The following is a 21,228-nucleotide window of genomic DNA, read 5'->3' on the forward strand; positions in this document are numbered from 1 at the left end:
TTAGAGAAGAACTTTGAGAAACTAGCCACAAGCTAAACTACTATATTATTTGTGTCTATCACAATAAATATTCTTTTGAAATGTACAACAATGTAATTTTTTCTTTCTCCTCCACTATAAAAAAAAAAGATTAGAAAACATTAGGACTTTCTCTTTTGTTGTCTCAGGATGTGCATAATCAAAACACTTTTCACCCAGTAGTAGTTTTGACAAATTATAATTTTAATGGGTTGAATCATTTGACGTATTTGGACCACCACTTCTGAAAGGTCTGGAGAATAAAATACGTAGTAGCTTGTGTCCTCCATAGCACTGTGACAGTACTCTGCATTCCTTCATTATTCCATCAGCACCACTTCTAAAGTAGTGGGAAATGATCGCATAGTACAGTCAGCTGTTCTCCTTGGGGAATAGAATTGTAAAATCCAATTATCACCCATTTAAAAGTTCCATATTTTAGTAAAATAATAGAAAATTCATGCTAGGCTTGAATATTAGTGTTTATGCATTCCCTGTTCCTTGTAAGTGTTGTATTCACGTTTATCATATAACATGCTTGACACAAGGTTCTGTACAGCATTCTTGACTTACACCTTGATTTAGCTACAGCTCCCACTAATTTAACTGAAAGTACAGTGATAATAAGCAATATATAAGTAATAAATTGTACTCCTGATGTGATGCCATAATGCACACACTTAAATATTTCGTTTTTAAACTGTAGCTACTTAATATAGATTAAGCATAAGAAATACATGAGACATTTTTTTGGATGTGTGCACTGAGCAACAAGACGAATTTTAGCTTCATGAAAAGAGGTCTTTATGAAGCTAGTTTAGGCAAGAGGATATGAAATTCCTCTGGGGATGGTCAGCAACACAAGGCACTCATTTTTCCCTCATTTGCTTTATTCAAAAAGACTTTTCAGCTGCTGCTGGGAGAAGCTTGAGTCGCTTGGGCTTGTCTTTGAGAAGACTTAGTTGAACTGCACCTTTCAATGTTTGCTTCCAATATTACTAAAGGTTTTCTGCTTCGTTACGAAAAAAATAAATAAAATAAAATAAAATAAAATAAAATAAAATAAAATAAAATAAATTTAACCAATCTCTGAAATAAACTAAAGTATACTGAGCTTGTTTTTTTTCTCTGTCTTATATTTTCTGCAGCCTATTTTTAACAGGACTGATTTTGGTCTTGCTTGTCTTTTGCATGTCATTTATCCTAAATGATTCAGCTATGAAGTATGTTATCTATTAACCCAAAATGTAAAACTAACATATCTGATGTAATTTTTCCTCTGAATAAACAACTCCTAAATAAAAAATTACTCATTATTCAAAATAGCTTTCATTTCACATTGCCTAGAAATAAAAGGGGTTTTAAAGGATATAGGGCTTAATAAGTATTTTGTATAGATATAGATAGACAAAACCAACAAATATAATGATAATCTCTGTGAAAAAAAAAAATTCACCTATGACTGTAGTATCTGCACTAAGTTGCAGAGTTTGCGTGTCTCTGTACTCCCCTTATGTGTAACATATTGGAACACAGTGTAATGATATTGGCATCTGCAGCAGTTCTAAGATCAAATATTTTGATGAAGATTATGTAGTCCTCTCACAGGAAGAAACTAAGACATATCCAGGAAAAAATAAATAGTCTCCTCAGCCTGAAGCCTTTGAATTAGTATTATGCATGATAAAATAAAACAAATATTATAAAAATATTTCCAGAATTAAAAATCCAATTAACTGTTCTAAGAGAGAAGTACCAAAACTTACCTCTAGCTTCCAATCTTTCAAATGAGATGGAATTACTCAGAATGCAGAGCCAGTGGTATTAGACCCTGACCAATGGCAGTGGCATTCTGGGGCTGTGGGAGGTGGTACAGCTTCTGCCCTCAACTGAAGACCTCAGCCCAGGGAGTTTCTCAGACTTCAAACACCTTTATATTTGATATGCTGAATTGAATTTTAGCAAGGTCAAACAAAGGCTGATTGTAAACCAATGGCATTTATTTCACATCACAGCTTTTTACCCCTTCCCCTTGAATTTCTTACTGCTCCTACCAAGATACCTGTAACATTTCCCAATTACATTCTGGAAACAATCTTTCGGGTGTCCTGATAATTTAGAAATGCAAAGTTTTCAACATCTAAAATAACACTTAAGCAAAATGGATTATATATTCTTCACTCTGAGGGTGGTGAGGCACCGGAACAGGTTGCCCAGAGAAGTTGTGGATGCCCCATCCCAGGAAGTGTTGAAGGCCAGGTTGGATGAGGCTTTGAGCAACCTGGTGTAGCGGAGGGTGTCCCTGCCCATGGCAGGGGAGTTGGAACTAGATGATCTTTGAGATCCCTTCCAACCCTAACCATTCTATGATTCTATGGTTCTATGATTCTATATATGAATATTTTTCCTATATGTATGTTATGGTTTGAAGTGGGGGGGGGGAGGTCCGGGTGGCAGAAGCTGCCCATCAGACCGGACTCCCGTCCCCCTCGGGGCTTGAGCCAATCGGCGCCTCTGCGAATTGCCCTATTTACGTCGGACAAAGGAACCGGAAAGGTGTGTGCAGGTGCCCAGGAGCAAGGAGACGGGAGGGGAGCACGGCCCCCGCTCCCGGCTCCCGGCCGGGCCGGCGGCCTGGGCCGGGCCGGGCCCGCTCCGTCGAGGATGGCGGCGGCGGAGCCGCTTGGGGAACTCGGGGAGAGCCCCGCTGCCGGGGCGCCCACCGGGCCGAGTTCACCCAGACAGGACTGAAATCTAAGAGAAACGGCCACACACATAAGAGGTCAGTGAAGATGGAACGGAACAACGTGTGCCGCGGCTGAGTCCCCTTGCCAGCAGCAGCCCCTTTTTCAAACAAGTCCTCGGTGGAGCAAGCAGAGACCCACTCGCAACCAGTGGATGACCCACGTCGGGAAGAGATGCCTGAGCCTGAGACTATTGTGAATCATGGGCACAGGTAGAGACACATTTACGCATTTTACGCATTTTACGCATTCAGAGTCTGTACGGAGACGCATTTAAGGTCGACATGACGACCCACGCCGGAGCACATTTAAAGTTTGTTGATGACCCACGCCAGAGCGAGTGGCTACAGCTCCTTAAAAGCCCAGGACTGGTAAAGCCCGCACTTGGGGCAAATCCGATGGGGTAAGGATTTGCCCCCCAGCGGGCAGGATTCACGCTTTCGCCGTGAGTAGGGGATCCACTGGAGCAAGGGACAATGGTGTAAGGACTCCTTTTCCTTTAAGAGAAGCGGCAGTAACAACTTGGAATGAACTGACCTGCACTCCCCCATTCCCTGCCCCCCTGCGCCGCTGGGGGGAGGAGGTAGAGCTGGGAAGAAGAGGCAAAGGTGGGGGGGGAGTGGTGTTGTTTTTAAGACCTGGCCTTGTTTTCTCGTTATTCTCTTAAGTAATCGTTTTTGTGTGCTTTTCTCTTTCTAGGTAGCTGTTAATAAATAGTTTTGCATTAAGAAAAAAAGCCTCTTTTGCCCGGGACCGTGGTTGGTGGGTGCTCCTCTGTTCCTGTCTCGATCCTCAGCTCTTTTATTACATTTTTCTCTCCTCTCCATTTTACTGGACTAGGAGAGCTGCGTGGGTTTGGATGCCGGACTCAGCCTAACCCACGACAACGTAACATTTCTATTTTGGAGCTCATTGATGTGATCTAATCAATTATATGTATCTAATCGATTTGCATTTGCTGTACGTAATATCTGGTATGTATTTAGAGGTACTTTTTTTCCCTTTACTTTTCTGTAAGTACTTATGAGGCAATATTCATAGGATCTACTCTTTCCAGTACGTTTTCCCTCTGAAGGTGAAATATTAATTCCTTACAAGATATGAACTGTGATAATATGCTGCAAATGAAAGGCATACACAATAGCATCATGCACGTTATTACACCAGAAATAGATTTTACAAAGTTTGAAGAAGAAAAGCTATCTCTTTTCCTTATTGATGGTATTTTCTTTATCATAGAATCATAGAATGATTTGAGTTAAAAGAGACCTTAAAGATCATCTAGTTCCAAACCCCCTGCCACGAGCATGGATACCTTCAACTAGATCAGGTTGCTCAGAGCCTCATCCAACCTGGCCTTGAACACTTACAGGGATGGGGCATCCACAGCTCCTCTGGGCAACTTGTTCCAGTGCCTCACTATCCTCAGAGTGAAGAATTTCTTCCTTAGATCTAATCGAAATCTACCCTCTTTCAGTTTAAGGCCATTATCCCTAATCCTATCACTACACACCCTTGTAAAAAGTCCCTCTCCAGCTTTCCTGTAGGCCCCCTTTAAGTACTGGAAGGCTGCAATAAGATCACCCCGGAGCCTTCTCTTCACCAGGCTGAACAGCTCCAACTCTCTCAGCCTGTCTTCATAGCAGAGGTGCTCCAGCCCTCGGATCACCTTCGTGGCCATCCTCTGGACTCGCTCCAGTAGCTCCATGTCCTTCTTGTGTTGGGGACTCCAGAGCTGAATGCAGTATTCCAGGTGGGGTCTCATGAGAACATAGTAGAGGGGCAGAGTCACCTCCCTCGACCTGCTGGCCACGCTTCTTTTGATACAGCCCAGGATACGGTTGCCTTTCTGGGCTGCAAGTGAATATTGCCGAGTCATGTTGAGCTTCTCATCAATCAGCACTCCAAGTCCTTCTTCACGGGGCTGCTCTCAATCCGTTCTCTGCCCAGCCTGTATTTGTGCTTGGGAGTGCCTCAACCCACGTGCAGGACCTTGCTCTTGGCCTTGTTGAGCTTATGAGGTTCACACAGGCCCACCCCTCAAGCCTGTCAAGCTCATTCTGGATGACATCTCTTCCCTCCAGCATGTCGACCACGCCACACAGCTTGGTGTCATCAGCACACTTGCTGAGGGTGCACTCAATCTCACTGTCTTATGTCGCCAACAAAGATGTTAAACAGCACTGGACCCAACACGGACCCCTGAGGAGTGGTACTTGCCACCGGCCTCCATTGACATCAAACTGTTGACCACAACTCTTTGAGTGCAACCATCCAGCCAATTCCTTATCCACCGAGTGGTTCATCTGTCTAATTTAGACAAGGATGTTGTGTGGGATAGTGTCAAATGCTTTGGATAAGTCCAGGCAGATGATGTCAGTTGCTCTTCCCTTATCCACCAAAGCTGTAACACCATTGTAGAAGCCCACTGAATTTGTCAGGCATGATTTGCCCTTAGTGAAGCTGTGTTGGCTGTGACCAATCACATCGCATCTCACAGAGATGAGACTGACTGGCCTGTAGTTCCTAGGGCCTTCTTTTTTTCCCCTTTTTAAGGATAGGGGCTATGTTTCCCCTTTTCCAGTTGGTGAGAACTTCACTGGACTGCCACAACTTCTCAAATATGATGGGTAGTGGCTTAGCAACTTCATCTGCCAGTTCCTTCAGGACTCACGGATGCATCTCTTCAGGTCTCATGAACTTATGCATCTTCAGGTTCTTCAGATGGTCTTGAACCTCATCCTCTCCTACAGCGAGTGGTTCTTCATTCTCCCAGTCCCTGCCTTTGCTTTCCATCACTTGGGCAGTGCGGCAAGAGCACCTGCCAGTGAAGGCTGAGGCAAAGAAGTCATTGAGAACCTCAGCCTTCTCCATATCCTGGGTGACCAGCTCTCCCATTTTTCTTGTTCCCTTTGATGTCCCTGGCCAGATTTAATTGTATCAGGGCTTTATCTTTCCTGAACTGATCCCTGGTTGCTCAGACAATGTCTCTATATTCCTCCCAGGCTACCTGTCCTTGCTTCCACCTTCTGTAGGCTTCTTTTTTGTGTTTGAGTTTGTCCAGGAGCTTCTTGTTCATCCACACAAGCCTCCTGGCATTTCTGCACAGATTTCTCTTTGTTGGGATGCATTGCTCCTGAGCTTGGAGGAGATGATCTTTGAATATCAACCAGCGTTCTTGGGCCCATCTTCCCTCCAGGGCTTTATTCCCTGGTACTCTACCAAGCATATCCCTGAAGAGGCTGAAATCTGCTCTCCTGTAGACCAGGGCACCGAGCTTGCTGTGCATCCTCCTTGCTGCCCTAAGGATCTTGAACTCCACCATTTCATGGTCACTGCAGCCAAGGCTGTGCTTGAGGTTATTTTAAGTTCCTATTTAATTATGTGCTTACTTTTATATTACTGGTATTTTGTACAACATATAACCATTCCTCTGGACTTTTTCATCATCCCTCCAACTCTTCAATGAAATATGTCTCCTAATGCTGTCAATGTCCTATATTAACAGGTAGGAAAAGGCAGAACCCATTCCTTAGCTATGGAGGAAAATAAGATTCTTGTGGAAGATTCCAATGTGCTAAGAAATTCCCTTTGCTTTATGTAATTTTGACACAAAAGAAATTCCAATAAAGCAATGCTAGAAGGTCAAAATTTTATGAGGCACTGAAAGCATCCTAATAATTTAAAGCCAGCTCTCAATAATTTGAAAGTCCAGCATCAAGCTTCTAGTGCTAGCCTAGCGAATCCAAGACATTTGAAAGGGTTTGGCAGACAGATAGGACAAAGGGTAGAAGAGCAACAGCTCTGTTAACAGATAGTAGTGAGTAGGACGTTTTAGGACGTATCAACAGGCAATAGGTATCATTTACTGTTTTCGTAATTGAAGCAAGTCTGCAGTGCCTTGCAATACTGTGATTGTTCCTGGATGACAGACTTCTTTCTAAGGAAGGTTCAGGATTATTTACTTCTATGAAAACAGAGGTCTTGAATCATTAAATCAGATATTTTTAATCTCCTTATTCACAGTCCCTTCCCACTGTAAAAGCTGCTTCTTCCATGAAGAATCAGGGCAATAAGTAGAGTGGGAGCACCACACTACTGTGTCCTGTTGCTATTCTTTTTCTTCAGGTCAGTAGCTTTGGCCTCAATTTATTCCTTAAGTTAGTGATCTAGTTGCTTTCACTGCCTAGATATGCTCCTTCTTGGCAAAAAAAGAGCAAATAGCTGTCTCTCCTGCAGCAAAAAGCATTGTTTCACCTTCTTACTGGTACTGGTAAATTTTATGCTGCTCCGCGTGCTGAAGTAATTAACATTATTTGATTTTTAAGTATTTTATTTGCTGCTGTGCTTGGTCTTTTAAGATTTACTCTACTAAATCCTTGCTCCCAATATGTCTTCTTCATTTACAAAACATACTCTTTCTAGGCAGGTTCAATGTTCATTGATTTCCCTTGTACAAAAGACCACAACCTTGTATTTTTATTGAAGGAAGATTCTTATCTACAACAAATTCTTCATATCTATAGTAATGTTTTTTTCTACATTCTTCTACAACTAAGTTGATTTAGATATACGGTGACCTAGGGCCTGAAACTTTTGTGTCTTTTGGTCTGTAGGTTTGGATTTTTTTTGTTTTATTAAGATCAATGAAGTTCAAACCACTTTGACTCTGAATCTTAACCTAATCTTGATTTTAGTGACTTACTGTATTCCTGTCAGACTACAATATGCTTTGCTGGTCTTTTTTTCCAGAAACAGTAAGCAAGTAAAATTAATCGAAGGCAACTGTTAACTTTACAAATGTTAAAACTCCTTCTATTTTTTTTTTGTTAGAGCTATGGAAACTTATCTGAAAAATGATATATTTTATATAAAGCATTTTACAAACTTATGAACATAATGTTTCATATGGAACACAAATTTTGCCGATAAGGGTCAAACAAACAAAATATTTCTGTTTGTCTCAATTTATGCTTTAGGGAACCAGAACTTTGAGATTGAGTGGTGTATCTGTAGAGCATATGCCTTAGTTGATGCTGGAATTAATGTTGGCATTTTGTTCCGGCTCGGATGCTAGAAGTGCTGATGCTAGGAACCCTAGACTAGCTAGAAACCCAAGAGACCTAACATTTAAGCGGTTTGAGAATATTGTGCTGTTAAAAAGAAAGAGTACTTATAGCCCTTGTGGTGCTGCTGAGCAGAAAGACAAGCATTTAAAAAAGCTCACAGAAAATCTGTGCTTGAGCTAGGAGCTGATTCAGATCACTGCCTTGTGCTTTCTGAATCCTGTTATCACAGAAGATAATGAAATTCCTGAGTCTGACTAAAGGATGTTTGGGAGTGAGCTTTTTATGTCCTCTAATTAGTCCCTTCACTGACACTTGGGTTTTTTCCAGATCCTCTGGCCTTGTGTAAAGTTATTGTCTTGCAAACTTCCTCAGTTGTCTCTAAATCTTACTGTCTGACTTACTAACTTGGGCTTGATTAAAAGCTCGCTAAAGTTAATGGAGAGTTCCTTTGCATTCAGTGGTTTTTGGAGCATGACTTCAGTTTGAAGCATATCCAGCTGTGGTCATTGCCTAACACATTCCTAGCTAGGCTGCATTCCCATTGTATAATTGTTGGCAGTGCTAAATGAATTAATTTATTCCCTTGGTTTTTTTTGAGAGGGCTTTGTTTCCATTTCAGTTCTCTCAGTTCTTGGAGATGCAATGACTCCTAACTGTGTTCTTGAACTCAGTGCCAAAGCCTCAGGGTCGTCCTATTGTTATTCCAAAATCTTGATTATAAAGCACTGGGACTTTGATTCAGACTGTCAACATCCACTTGATATAAATATGATTTTTTCTTTGCTTTGTTTTCTTTTGAGCCTCACAGATTCATCCCCAGGAACTTGTGATAAGAAAAAAATGTGTGGGGAAAACATTAGCTTTGCCATAAAATGAAAAATCCTATCTGAAGCTCAAAAGAGTTGTGTATGGTACCAAATTTCCCTCTTGATCTGCCAGCCTGAACAGAAGTACAGATCTTTAGTCTGCTATGTCCATTCTGTAAAGTTCTAGTGCTGATTTTTAACAAGAAGAGCAAGATAATATCCAGCTTTGGAAGGGATGACAAGGGAGTCCCCAAATGGGTCATTCATGTAATTGTTTCTACTTTGAACCTGGCTAAAAGATACTCTCAATCTGAAACTACAGAGTAAGAGCAATAAGTGAAAACGTTGATGTGTTTTTATACAAAACAATAGTAACAAAATGAAAGATCACCTTCTCCTGGGCTAGGGACCAGACTATTCAAGGAAGTGGAAATACATGAGTGTTCCAGTCCTGGTGACAGGAAGTTCAGCTGCTTGGGCTACACAGTCTCTTAAATAGACTCATTGTGTTTTCTCCAACTCTTTTCCACATTCTGTGACCAGAACAGCATCTGTCAGAAGAACAAAATGGGGTCACTTGCATTATGTGATGGGGACAATTGTGTTTTGGTCATATATAGAAGGTCTGTAAGTATTCATTTCTCAAGATATGTTATGTGCCAGCACCAAACTGCAAGTAATATTAACATGTGAATGTTAGTATTAGCTTGTTAAAATTAATGTTAGTATGAGGAAGCAAACGTGGGACACTTAATAAAGAAGACAGGAAAAAATAGTCAGATTGAATTGGTATGAAGCACTGGGTGTAAGCCAAAGACTATAAGATAGGCTCACAAAAGCAGGTGCAAGAGCCATCTACTCTGAATAAAGTTGTTATGAGAACGTCACCTCAGTGACATTGGTTTTAAACTTTAAAATTTATATTTTTGACAGATTCCTTATATATTCAAACCTATGCAAGGATCATTTCTAGAAAAAGCAAATTTGTATTGTTTCCCTAAAAGCCCTGTTTAATATGTAGTTTATTTTTCATATACTGTGACGGTGTGTTCCCCCCATTTTCCCTCCACCTCCAACTCTGGTCATGGCTACTGGTGGCGTTGTGATGGCTGTGTCTGGCTTGTGCTGGACTTTGAGGATGAATGGCAACATGGTATCCAAGGGCTGTCTGGAACAGTGATCCAGACATCTTGATGATAGCAGATATGACTGTAAATTAATCATCTTACTCTTCATAGTTGAAGTAATAAAATGTTATACATTGGGTTCACTTTGGTTACTGATTTATATATACTATTTAATTTTTGAATATTTTCTCCTTCATAAATGACTATAAACTATAAAGGTCAGATTTCAGATTATTTGGTGGCACACATGAGCTCTTTATTAATAAAATGTTCACAACAAATGCTTGTTTTCCTTGACTTCACTATGGAGAAGAGACCACAAGGTAGATGTAACTCCTTCTACAGACATTCTAAACTATTTGGGAAGACACCTATAGTTGTGAATTTGTAAACATTTTATTTTAGAGTTTAAAATATGATTTTTCAACCAATACTCTCTAACCTTCATATATGTACCTCAATCTAATCCAATTGGATAGTTTAAAGTTTTCTAAATAAAAGTATTATTTAGCACTCTGAACTATGTCCACTGAATGTTCATGAAGAACTTTACTAAGGTGCATAGCAAAGAGTTTTCCCTTTTTGCACCTGGATCTGTCTTGTTTGACATCCTACTTCACTCAGGCTTTTAATGCTAGAATCCTCCAACATTTTCATGAATATTATATACTGTAACAGAGTCTGCTTCTTGTCCAAACAAAGGTTTTTCTGAGCTTTTTCTTGGTGTGTGATGTTAGTACTTGCTGAATCATTATTTATGATTTATTTTCTAATTTTAAATACACAGTCAGAATTATATTAAACAAAGAGAAACCACAATGTGAAATCCTGCAATCATTGTAGTGGGCTACAATCAATTTCAAGGCTAAAATTCAGGCCAGTATTTTAGAGTGTTTCCTTCTGAGATACTGAATACCCCAACTCTTCTTTCTGTTTGTTTGTTCTAAAGGCATAGTGAAAGGATGGAGAGGTAGGAAGCTGCTTTGATACATCCCTTGCCTGTCTCGATATCGCTTGCATTTCATGAATTGCTGGATTGTGGAAGCTCGTTCACCCTAGGAAATTGGGAGAAGGAGTGCATCATATGAACCTCTCTGGGACTAGGGAACAAAGGCTGGAGAACAGAAAAACAAATGTCTCAGAGAGAAAGAGAAAGGAAGGAAATCATGTGTCTGCAGAAGGGATTAGCATTTCCATTTTGCTCATCAAAGTTAAACAAAGTACAAAAGAAGGATTTAGAGTGCTCCAACTGTTCCATCCCTTGTGCAAATCACCATAAACAGGAGGAGAAAGCGAGTTAAACAGAAAATATGAGATAGGTAAAATTGTTTTTACTAGTAAAGTCTTGTTTAGGTTTAATTAATTCTGCAAAAACAGAGAATGGAAGGAAGAAAAAAAGCTTTTTAATGAGTCACTGAAATAACTAAAAACCCATCACATATGGATCAACTAAAGTGTCTTATTTCTCACCTCAGTTTGCCTGATTTTCAGTTCTCAATGGCAAATTCCCTTTCAATTCACATACCCTTAGAAGCTGTTATTCTTTCCCTTTAAAGTTACTTTTATTGTCACCTTTTACTTCCATGGTTGATTTAGGCTGATTAAAGTGTCAGATCTCGTAATATAAGACTTTTCTGCTGTCATTCAAATACTAATTGTCACTTTCTTGTACTACCTTTTTTTTTGATCTTCCCGAAAAAAATATAACCAAAAAAAAAAAGAAAAAAAAAAAAAACACAACCCCACGCCTATTTAAAATGTTAGATGCATGCTGGATTTGGTTAATATATATCACTAACAGTAAAATCTCAGAATATTTTCATGCAGTCTGGTTTACTATATAACTATATAACTATATAACTATATAACTATATAACTATATAACTATGTAACTATATAACTATTATACTTTTCTAAACGAGCACTCAGAATATTGTTTTCTTGGATAGATAAAGTGCATATCTATTTAGACTCTGATTCATCATTTCATTCAGTATATCTGAAATATCTTAGTTAAGAATAAAGCATTAACTTTAACAGGGACCATGTACATTTACAGTAAAACCAAATAACAAATTCATAGTTACAACAGAAATGGATGTCCCTCACTTTTCTTTTGGAAAGGATGATTTAGAACCTGCAATATCTGCTTCTGAAATTATTAAACTTTCTTGCAAACTATTAGTATGATCCAAAAGCTATTACTTTTAATCATCTTTAGCCAGATTTGCTGTCATGACTTTCCTGTAAAATTCAAAGATCCTCCTTAAATACATTTCCAATTTTATCTCTATAACATTTGTTTGTATCAGCAGCCCATAAGTTAAATCAATCACAGTGTGCTGTTTGCTCTTTTTGTATGTCATAAATTTTCAAGCAGATGAAAAGCTTGTCAGATTATTACTATATATTATGTATGAATAAGCCATATGGTTAGCTTAGAAAAGCACTTGGAAAATCAGACCTCTGATTATTCAAACTATGATAAAACAAGCCTGAAATAACTTTCATATTTATATTCCTTGCACTTCTTTTTATTTGATTCAAAAGTCTTAAGAATGTATATTTTTCTCAAGATAATTAGTAATTTCGGTTTGGACACAACTGACAGGTAACACTGAAATATAATCTAAATTGAGGTTAGTACGTAAGATAATATTTTTCCTTGTTCTGTGTAAACGTGCAGAAGAGAGATGGAGAGCTGTATTTTCTGAAGATTTGCCAAAGAAATCGTAATGGGTCAGATTTTTTCTACCTTGTTACTAATCCTTTCACACTTTTGAAATTAATTGGGTACAAACAAATGTGCATTTTGTGCTTCATTGGTCCATCAGTTATGTGTGTACAATACAGATATATGCACGTTATACTGTAGCTCGTTAATGAACGCAGTCACGGGAATTCCCACTGGGGCCAAAGACAGTAGTCAGAGGTTCAGACTCACATACTTGGGTTATATTCCACTCACATTCTTCTAAAACCAAATTTACAGTTTGCTGTTTAAGAGGTATAATTTGCATCAGTTTTGAGAAGGAGTTGGGAAAGAAATCTCTCTTCTTTCTTTAGTCATAGTTAAACATAAGATAGCACTGCTGAGTGTGCATGCATGTGGTGTCACAGAACGGTTTTTATTAACATCCAGAGCTATTGTCTGCTGTTCCAGCCCAGCCTGTGGACTGGTGGTGTTAGACCCTTTCAGGAAAATGCAGTTCCTGGCCCCAGAGAGGGAAAACTTCAGAGTGTTTTTGCTTAGCTAAACAAGTACAGTTCAGAGCTGGGTTATCACATTTATCGCTAGAAGATGTATGATGTTTTGCTTGGGATGGAAAAATAAACCAGAAACAAGGCTCAATAAGACAGGGATTTGGAATTCACTACAGCACAGGCTTTGTATTGTATATTGTGTGTTGACATACCCATTTATTCAAAAGAATTGGTGAGGATTATTATGCTATACTTATTTTATGGATAGAGACTGTAAAAGATTTTATGTAGCATAGTGAGAGTCAATGTCCTCAATATCCTGAGTAAATCTGATATTGAGGTCATGAATTAAAGTTGTTTTTCTTGTCACCGTAAATTTTACCCAGTTTCCTATGATATGAATATGGAATAGTATGTGTGTTCTTAGGTTTACGTTTTATATTTACATATATTGCAGCGGTTTATACTCTCTACATACACTTCCAAAATGTTCAAAAAATCCTTGTAAAGAGGATAGCACTATTGTTTGAATTTGAATGCTTTCATGTTATCTTACAGTTGTAACCAAAAAAAATGATTTCTGTTTCCATTGAATATTTTACAAAATGCATTAATGTTATTTACTTGTGTTATCTTAAATTTTGCAATGTCAGTACAACTCAGTAGCAAGTCATTCTCACCCACAGTGATCCAAAGAAGTTATAATTACTCCAGTCTGCAAAACATAATCTAGGAATTATTAGTGCAGTGTATAAACCAGTCACTATCATAATTTGCTCAGGTACCAGTGTGTGAGGCATGCAGTTGGCATTTATGACATCATAATATCAATCGCATCTTTCAATGGCATTTATGCATTGTCTCCTTTTGATTGTTTCTGCTAGCAGTAGCCAAGTTAGTGCTTCTGAGGACATTAATTTCAAGAGAAGCTCTACTGACATTAACCTACATTGGTCAGGTCTGATATTGAGGAAATATATTAATGCTATTAATCTCTTATGGAATCAAGGACTGAATACATGAGTATCTTCTCCAGAAGAAAAAAATTAGAAAAACGCTGATTATAAAGCTGGGATACAAACAGTAGAATAGATCCCTTTCTCTCCCCTATTTTTACAGATGTTTTCCAAAAAAAAAAAAAGTTTTCCATCCTAAAAGTTACTTTAATATTTTTTAAAAAAAACATTGTTATCCTGTTGCAAAACCCAGGAATATAATGTATATAGTATTGGAATATATTTCATAGGATTTTATAAAATATTAAAATTTTAACCATATATTTTGGATTTTCAAAATATGCAGGTCTGCAAAGCAGATTCTTTGTCTAATTAGTTTAATTGAAGTATATACACTGTAAAACAGAGCTGCAGGTGATAGTTGAAAATGATTGTAGCGAAACAGATCTTTCACTATATCCAGAGGTGAGCTGAACTGCAGCAGGTTTGCTATTGCCAGTACAACTGACTGTCTACAGTTTATTTTCTTCCCATTACTCTAGTAAAATGGGAATGTTTTTTTTGAAATTACATGTTTTCATAGAGTAAGTTGTTGGGGGTTTTTCAGAAAAAGTCTTTTTTTTTTTTTCATAACAGTCTCCTTTCTATGGGAAGTTTTCTTTTCTGTTAACTAGCAGTTTCAGACTTAGAAATATTTGACTAAAAAAAAAAAAAAAAGAAGGACCATGGTCCAGGCTTGCTCTGCAGTGACAAGAATAGCACCAAGAGTTTCAGACAAGCTGTAGAGGAGGGGAGCAGCTTCACCACCATGGCCCACAGGATGACTTATGGTGCCAGGGAGTGGAAAGAGGGGAAAAGGAGAAGGTGCACCAGCTTTAGTAGCCCTCCTTACTAATCTTCCTAGTAAAAGACAGCATTCACAGGTTATTTCATGTGACAGAGGAAAGACTATTCTACTTCACAGATGTATGCAGGTGGCTTGAGTGATTATATCTACACCAGCACTAGGTCATCTGATGGGGGAGCGACCAGGCTAAAACCAAAAATTTATTTCTCAGTAGAGTATCTGAGAGCATATGGGACCTGTTAGATGATCCCACCACAGCTGAGAGGTACCAGAGGAATTATGGTGCTCAGCAGGGAGCATGGGAGATGGATTCTGCCATCAGGGAACGCGGGGCAGAAGTGCCGAGCCAGTCACACAGAGTGAGACAGACAGATGGTCTGTGCCATGACTAACCACAGCCTGACTCCAGGACCTCTGGCACTGTAAATGAGAGACACACCATCCTTCAGCCAATATTTCTGTTTATTTGTTTGGAATTTCTGCTTTAAACTGTTTCTTTTCTGAGTAGACTTGGGAACATGTCCTTTGAGACACTAATGCACAAAGAATGTGAGAATCTAGATTTTTTTCGTAGGATTTAAGGAAAAATAATAATTTTCTTTAGCTGTTAGAATTACCACGGTGTTTTATCTATTTATCTAAAATAATGTGACTGCAAATAAGAATGAAATACAATGTTAGCCAGACCTCCATTTCTATCAATTAAACATTTGGAAAACATCTTTAAAAAAATATTAGCTTGTAAAAAATATCAACCCAGATAGCAGGTCAGCAAAAGTGCAGATTGCTATTAGCATGACAATAAAAGAAATTATCATTGGTTGAAGAGTGACATGAATTTCTCTACCATTTTACAAGTCAGACATTAGTCATATTTTTAAAGGCACGTGTCCAAGAAAAATACCTGAATTAATACTGTGTCATTATTTTTTGTTGAACTGAAGTAATAAAACATTGCTTTTCAGATTCTATTTGAAATGTATGTGGCATTTTCCAAAACTGTTTTTCTAATTTATGCATACACACACACACACACAGAGACAAATCCTGGTAGCTTCACAGAACCTAAAGACAGTGTAATCAAATTACCTTAAAACATCTGATTTGCAGGATTGTCTTTTAGGGGGGTTTGTTGCTTTGTTTTTCTTCCTTGACTGCACAGCGTGTCATTGACTCTCACTGCTTAAAATTAAACTGCAATCAGCATTTGCTCATCTCACCATCTGCAACAAGTTACCATGTAGTCTCTACTCTGTGAGCTCTGTCATCTCTGTGCTGCCATTAACAGAAACTGGATCAAACTTAGCTGATGAAAGATCTTTTATTTAGCACAGCCAATATAGGTAAATTACAGGTAAAAATCTTTGTTGAGTGCAATTTCACTACTGTATATCATCTCTTCTGGATAGAAGAGACAAACCAAAACTTAAGCACTGGATCTAAGCAAGCATTGGGAAAATACACAAGGACTGGATGAGACAAGGAAGGGAAAAGGAAAATTTTAGGGTTCAAAGTAACTGCAGATGTAGTGTGTCTTAGTGGTGTTTCAAGATTGCTAATGTTCCTGTTTTCACACTAAGCTCTGTCGATGAATGTATGAGGGAATCATTCATGAGGAAGATTCAGCTTGTGCAAATTTCCCGAAGTCAGGAAACACAGATTAATCCAGATTCATCCAGTTTTAGACTGAGGGAATTACTCCAGCTCTGGTGCAGACAAAAATTCTCCATCCAAGCACATGGAAAACAGTGTTAAATTTCATTGTATAAATGGTGCTTTCTTTCTGTTTCTGTCCTTTGATGAGCAATGTGGTGATTATAGTGCTGTTTGCCCAGGTGGCCACAGTTGTTTTGCTTTTGGTAGTCAGTTGGTCCACTGTAAGTAACCAGAAAAAAAATAATCTGCTGGCACCACGGCAAAAGGGCCTACATCAGCCACATATAAATTCAGATGGGAACTTAAAAGTTTTCTAACTATAAGAGCAATATATTCTGGAACAACTATCCAGTGATGGTGAAAAACCTTTGGTTTTTTTATTATAAAATCACAGAAATGTATGAATTGGATTATGTGATAGCAAGTACCTAGGATTTTTGCTCCAAATGAACAAGTCCTACATGAAGATCAGAAGCTTGAATTTCATCAGTTGGGAAAGGGAGTAGGTGGAAATGTTCAGATATAGCCCAATATGGTCAAAATGATAGGCAAGAAAGATGATTTGAAACTGTACATTTTTAATGTATGAAGTGTATGTGAGGAGAGAGAAGGAAAAAAAACAGGAATTGCTGTACCAGAGACCAGAAGTAAGAGATCCTGATAACTGAGCTTTATAAAAATACTGATAAAGCCATGCATAGGAATAACAGTTCAGGCATAGGATATATATATGTATAGCATGTAGTGACAAAATTCAGACCACAGCAGGAAGAAGGAGGTGTCCAAAAGAAGAGTGTGGGAGAAATTAATAGCAGTAAGGAAGACACATAGATAGCATTGTGGAGAATGACAGAAGAAAAGAAGTAAGCTCCTTGTTTTCCCATTCAAAATTTTAGTTTCTTTAATATAGCCTTCAGCAGGAGATTGGGGGAATCCTCACCACAAAGGTTAAAGATCAAGTAGTGTGAATAAACTGACTTGTCTAAGGAAAATGAGCAATGAGAGATCAGCAGGGCATGGAAAAGAATGAAGGAAGGGCCTACTGAAGAATGACCTGACATGTAAGATGACACCCAGGAATGGTTGTTGCTGCTAAATCCATAAATAAGATATTAAACCACCAGTTGCTCATACGATCATTTTCTGGAAGAAAAATAGAAATTTCAGTTTATCTCTGTTATTCAGGCATATAAGTATGCATCTCATTTGTAATCTCTAGTATTCATAGTTTATGTCTTCTCCTTAGTAAAGTCTGAGGGACACAGCCCCAGCTGGTGAAATTAATCAGATTTTCACATCAGAGTGCAGATTAAACGGAAGTTGAGCCCTGAATGTTTTATGGTGGTTTAATGATAGCTAATACACAAGCATGATTTGCCAAAACTAAACATAAATTAAAGAACAGTGCAACGTGACTTGTAAAACTCCGTTACTGAACTAAAGCCATCTCTGAGGTAAATTGTTTGGAGCCCATGGTGAGCTTGGGCTGGTGGAGAAAGACCTTCCTTTCATTTACACCTCTGAAACACCATTAACAAAGGCAGATTTTGGCCCACATGCTACTTTAAACACAACCCAAGGGCAGTAAAAAGCCAGACATTTCTATCATTAAAAAGAATCCTGCTGAGGAGACCGATCTGTTTCGGTTGCTACTGTGTAGTGCCAATGACTGTCACCGTATCAGCTGCTAGAGAGAAAAGTTTGTTCCTGTAGGACTTTCTGCGATAGAGTTTGAAATGCTTTCATTTAAGTAACGCTGGGCACTATGCCTGCAACTTTAGATCATTGAATAAAGATTATAAAAAGGAGCAGAGGAGAAGTCCATAATATATTGTCTGAGAAGAAGAATAACCAAAGGCAACAAAACTTTCCCTTTGGCAGTTATTTTTTTCCCTTTAATTCCATGAAACATGAGAACTTTTATTATATAAAACTGTGCTTTCTTGTGAATTTTTCCTTTATGCTTGCCAATGAGAGATGATGATTTAATTCTTTCCAGATATTCAGTTGATTTAATATAATTTCTTTCATGTGGAACAGAATGGGATAAATGGGCACAGGTCCTAGAATATCTATTCTTTTTCACAAATCCTTAAGGGTACGTTTCATGGAATCACAATGTATTTTTGGCATTCAATTCTTGCACTAATTGCATAGTCTTTAAGGCTGTTTATTGAAGATCACATGGTGTTTGTTCTGTATTCTTAGCCCTGGATTTTTTTCTTTGTTTTAATAAACAGAAATATATGCTTGAATTGAAAACGCCATTTAAACCAGACATATTTGAACAACATCCCCCTTCCCCAGGTTCTCCAGACACAGCTGTTACTATTGCAAACTCAGACGCTTTCATGTACCTCAACTCATTTCATTTCTCTCGGATTATTTCCGGAATAGCTTGAAGCATTGATTATGGCTAAAAGCTTCATTTTTCTCTAACTGAAACCAGTTTCATGAATGTCTTCATGTCATAATATCTTTTTTTCACTCTTGTGCCTCTTCCTCTACCCTGTGTGTTATGTGTATGCAGTAGGTTTCTTTTGTGTGCTACACATATATTTAATTGGAAAATAACATACTGAAATGAGCAGACATATCACTCAATCATGTGCTATTCACACAAACAACAACCCTACCACTGTGGGATTCTGGCAAGAAGATATGTAGATGTGGAGAGGGAGTGCATAATCCAGAACAACCTTTTTATTTTCCTTAACTACATTATGTATTGAAATAAAAATTCTGTTCTGCTAAGGTTGAGCCAAAAAGCAATACTGTGGGTAGGGGAGTTTGATGCAAGAGCTATTGAGTCCTTGCTTCTCAACTTTCCCTCCTGTTTGTCACTAAAATTCAGCCTTCAAAATTAATCTTTTTTTGCACTGTTCTAGATATGGTTAAAGCAGATAAAGACTTAGGGAAATTCTCAGAATTTTCCTTTTACCCCTTTCTTTTCCCTTAATCTTTTAATAGGAGTCCATAAGGTCACCCTCACCGTCTGGGAACGACTTCTTCACTGACTTTATAGTCCAGGGTGAGGGAACAGCTGAATTTTGTTGTTATTACTGTCAAGACCATTTCAAAACAGTGCTGCTGCTTTCACTGTCAATTTGTTGAACGGAATCCATTTGGGACCAAAGTAACCCAATTTACCCATGTAATAAGCAATTCACTCTTAGATTCCTGGAACCCCAAAGAATGTAAGATCAGATGTATATCTGCCATTTAAAACAAAAAAAAAAAGGCTGAAAAATGTTTATCTAGAAAGGTAACCTGTTCTCCAGTGAAAAAAATCCTACGATTTGGATTTCTGATGTTCTGCAATCTGAATTTAAATTTGAATTTGGTCCATATTAGTCAAGATTAAGTATTCAGTTATCTATCTGTCATTAATAAGATGAATTTACAAAGCCATCCTGTTTACAAGAGTAGAGATGTCAAAGATTTTATCATGGATCAGTGTTGAGACTGTACTTAGAACTTCTTTAAACATTGTTTTTAGAATCATCCAATGTTGACTTTTCTCCTTCAACATGGACACTCTTTTTTCTGGTATTGCTAGAAAATATGAGGACTTTTACATTGCATAATGGTAAGTGGAGGCTAGTAAGCAGCAAAATCTTGCTTTTGAGCTTGTAGTACCTTTGAGCTATGATTCAACACCTGAAAGTATTTAAGGGGCCATAGCACTTCTGAAAAAACTAACAAGTTAGAGTGCCACTGAAAATTAGTAGACCATGGATCTTACATCAGCCAGTGTCTGAAATATTAGCTGAGGAAACTAAACACATGGAGAAGCATATGGTTTGCAGGATAAAGGTTAAGCCTGAGAACACTGCAGAGTTGATTTGCCGGCTGACATTGCCTCTTCATGTGGTTTCCAACAAATCTTTAATGAAAATCATGGTCGTGGCATATTACCATATTCCTTCTGGAATTCATTCTAAAAGGCAAGTCCACATCAGCATGAAACTGTGCACAGAATATAGTAATGTATGATCTGAAGAAAGCTCATGGGTGTTTCACATCGGCACAGTTTCCTTGTGTTTGGACAGGGCTCAAATGTTGGATTACGTATTAATCACAGCACTTTAGACAGCATTACAAATATTAAACACTTACTATTAGCTGTTTCTGTCCTGCCAGTTCCCAAAAGAAGTAACGCTAGACTAAGCTGAGGCATTATAAGTCTCAGGTTTTAGGAAAGACCACAGTACTGCGCAAGAGGCATTGTGGCCCAGTAGTTTCCAAGCTTCCAGGCTCTCAGTTTTTCTCCCAAAAAGCATCTGAACTTTTTGTGTGTCCTTCCCCTCCTTTTACTCTCATGCAAAGGGATGCCCAAAAAGGCATCTCTCAAGCTTCCTTCTTTTCCAAGTTAGCCTTATTTTCCTTCTTCCTCTTTTATCCCCCCATTCAAATGGTTATCTTGGTGACACGATATGGCATCCAATCATTATTAGCCAGCTGGACTGAGTTAACTAATTAACTCAAGGTACCGACCCTGCCTACAAGAGGCAGGCCATTTCCTCCTGGCTGTGGAAGATGCAACAGTGTCCTTGGTGCTGCAGCCTAGGCTGGTGAGTAATAACTGGTGACCCCGATGTGATACATTGGTGAGACCCTGAGAAGCCCTAACTCCCTTGCTGCAGCTGAGAGCCTGAGCTGAAAGAGCTGGAGCTGGGAGCCTGAGTGAGAGTCCTTTGGAGAAGAAGGTAAAGCTGCAAGCCCTGATGTGGTATTTGTGGGAGGGAAGTGTGCTGGAGTTGGATGAATGGACTGGGTCTCTGCTCACCTTAAAGCCTTT

This window comes from Tauraco erythrolophus, chromosome 4, assembly GCF_009769465.1.
Source record: "Tauraco erythrolophus isolate bTauEry1 chromosome 4, bTauEry1.pri, whole genome shotgun sequence".
In the NCBI taxonomy this organism is placed as follows: domain Eukaryota; kingdom Metazoa; phylum Chordata; class Aves; order Musophagiformes; family Musophagidae; genus Tauraco; species Tauraco erythrolophus.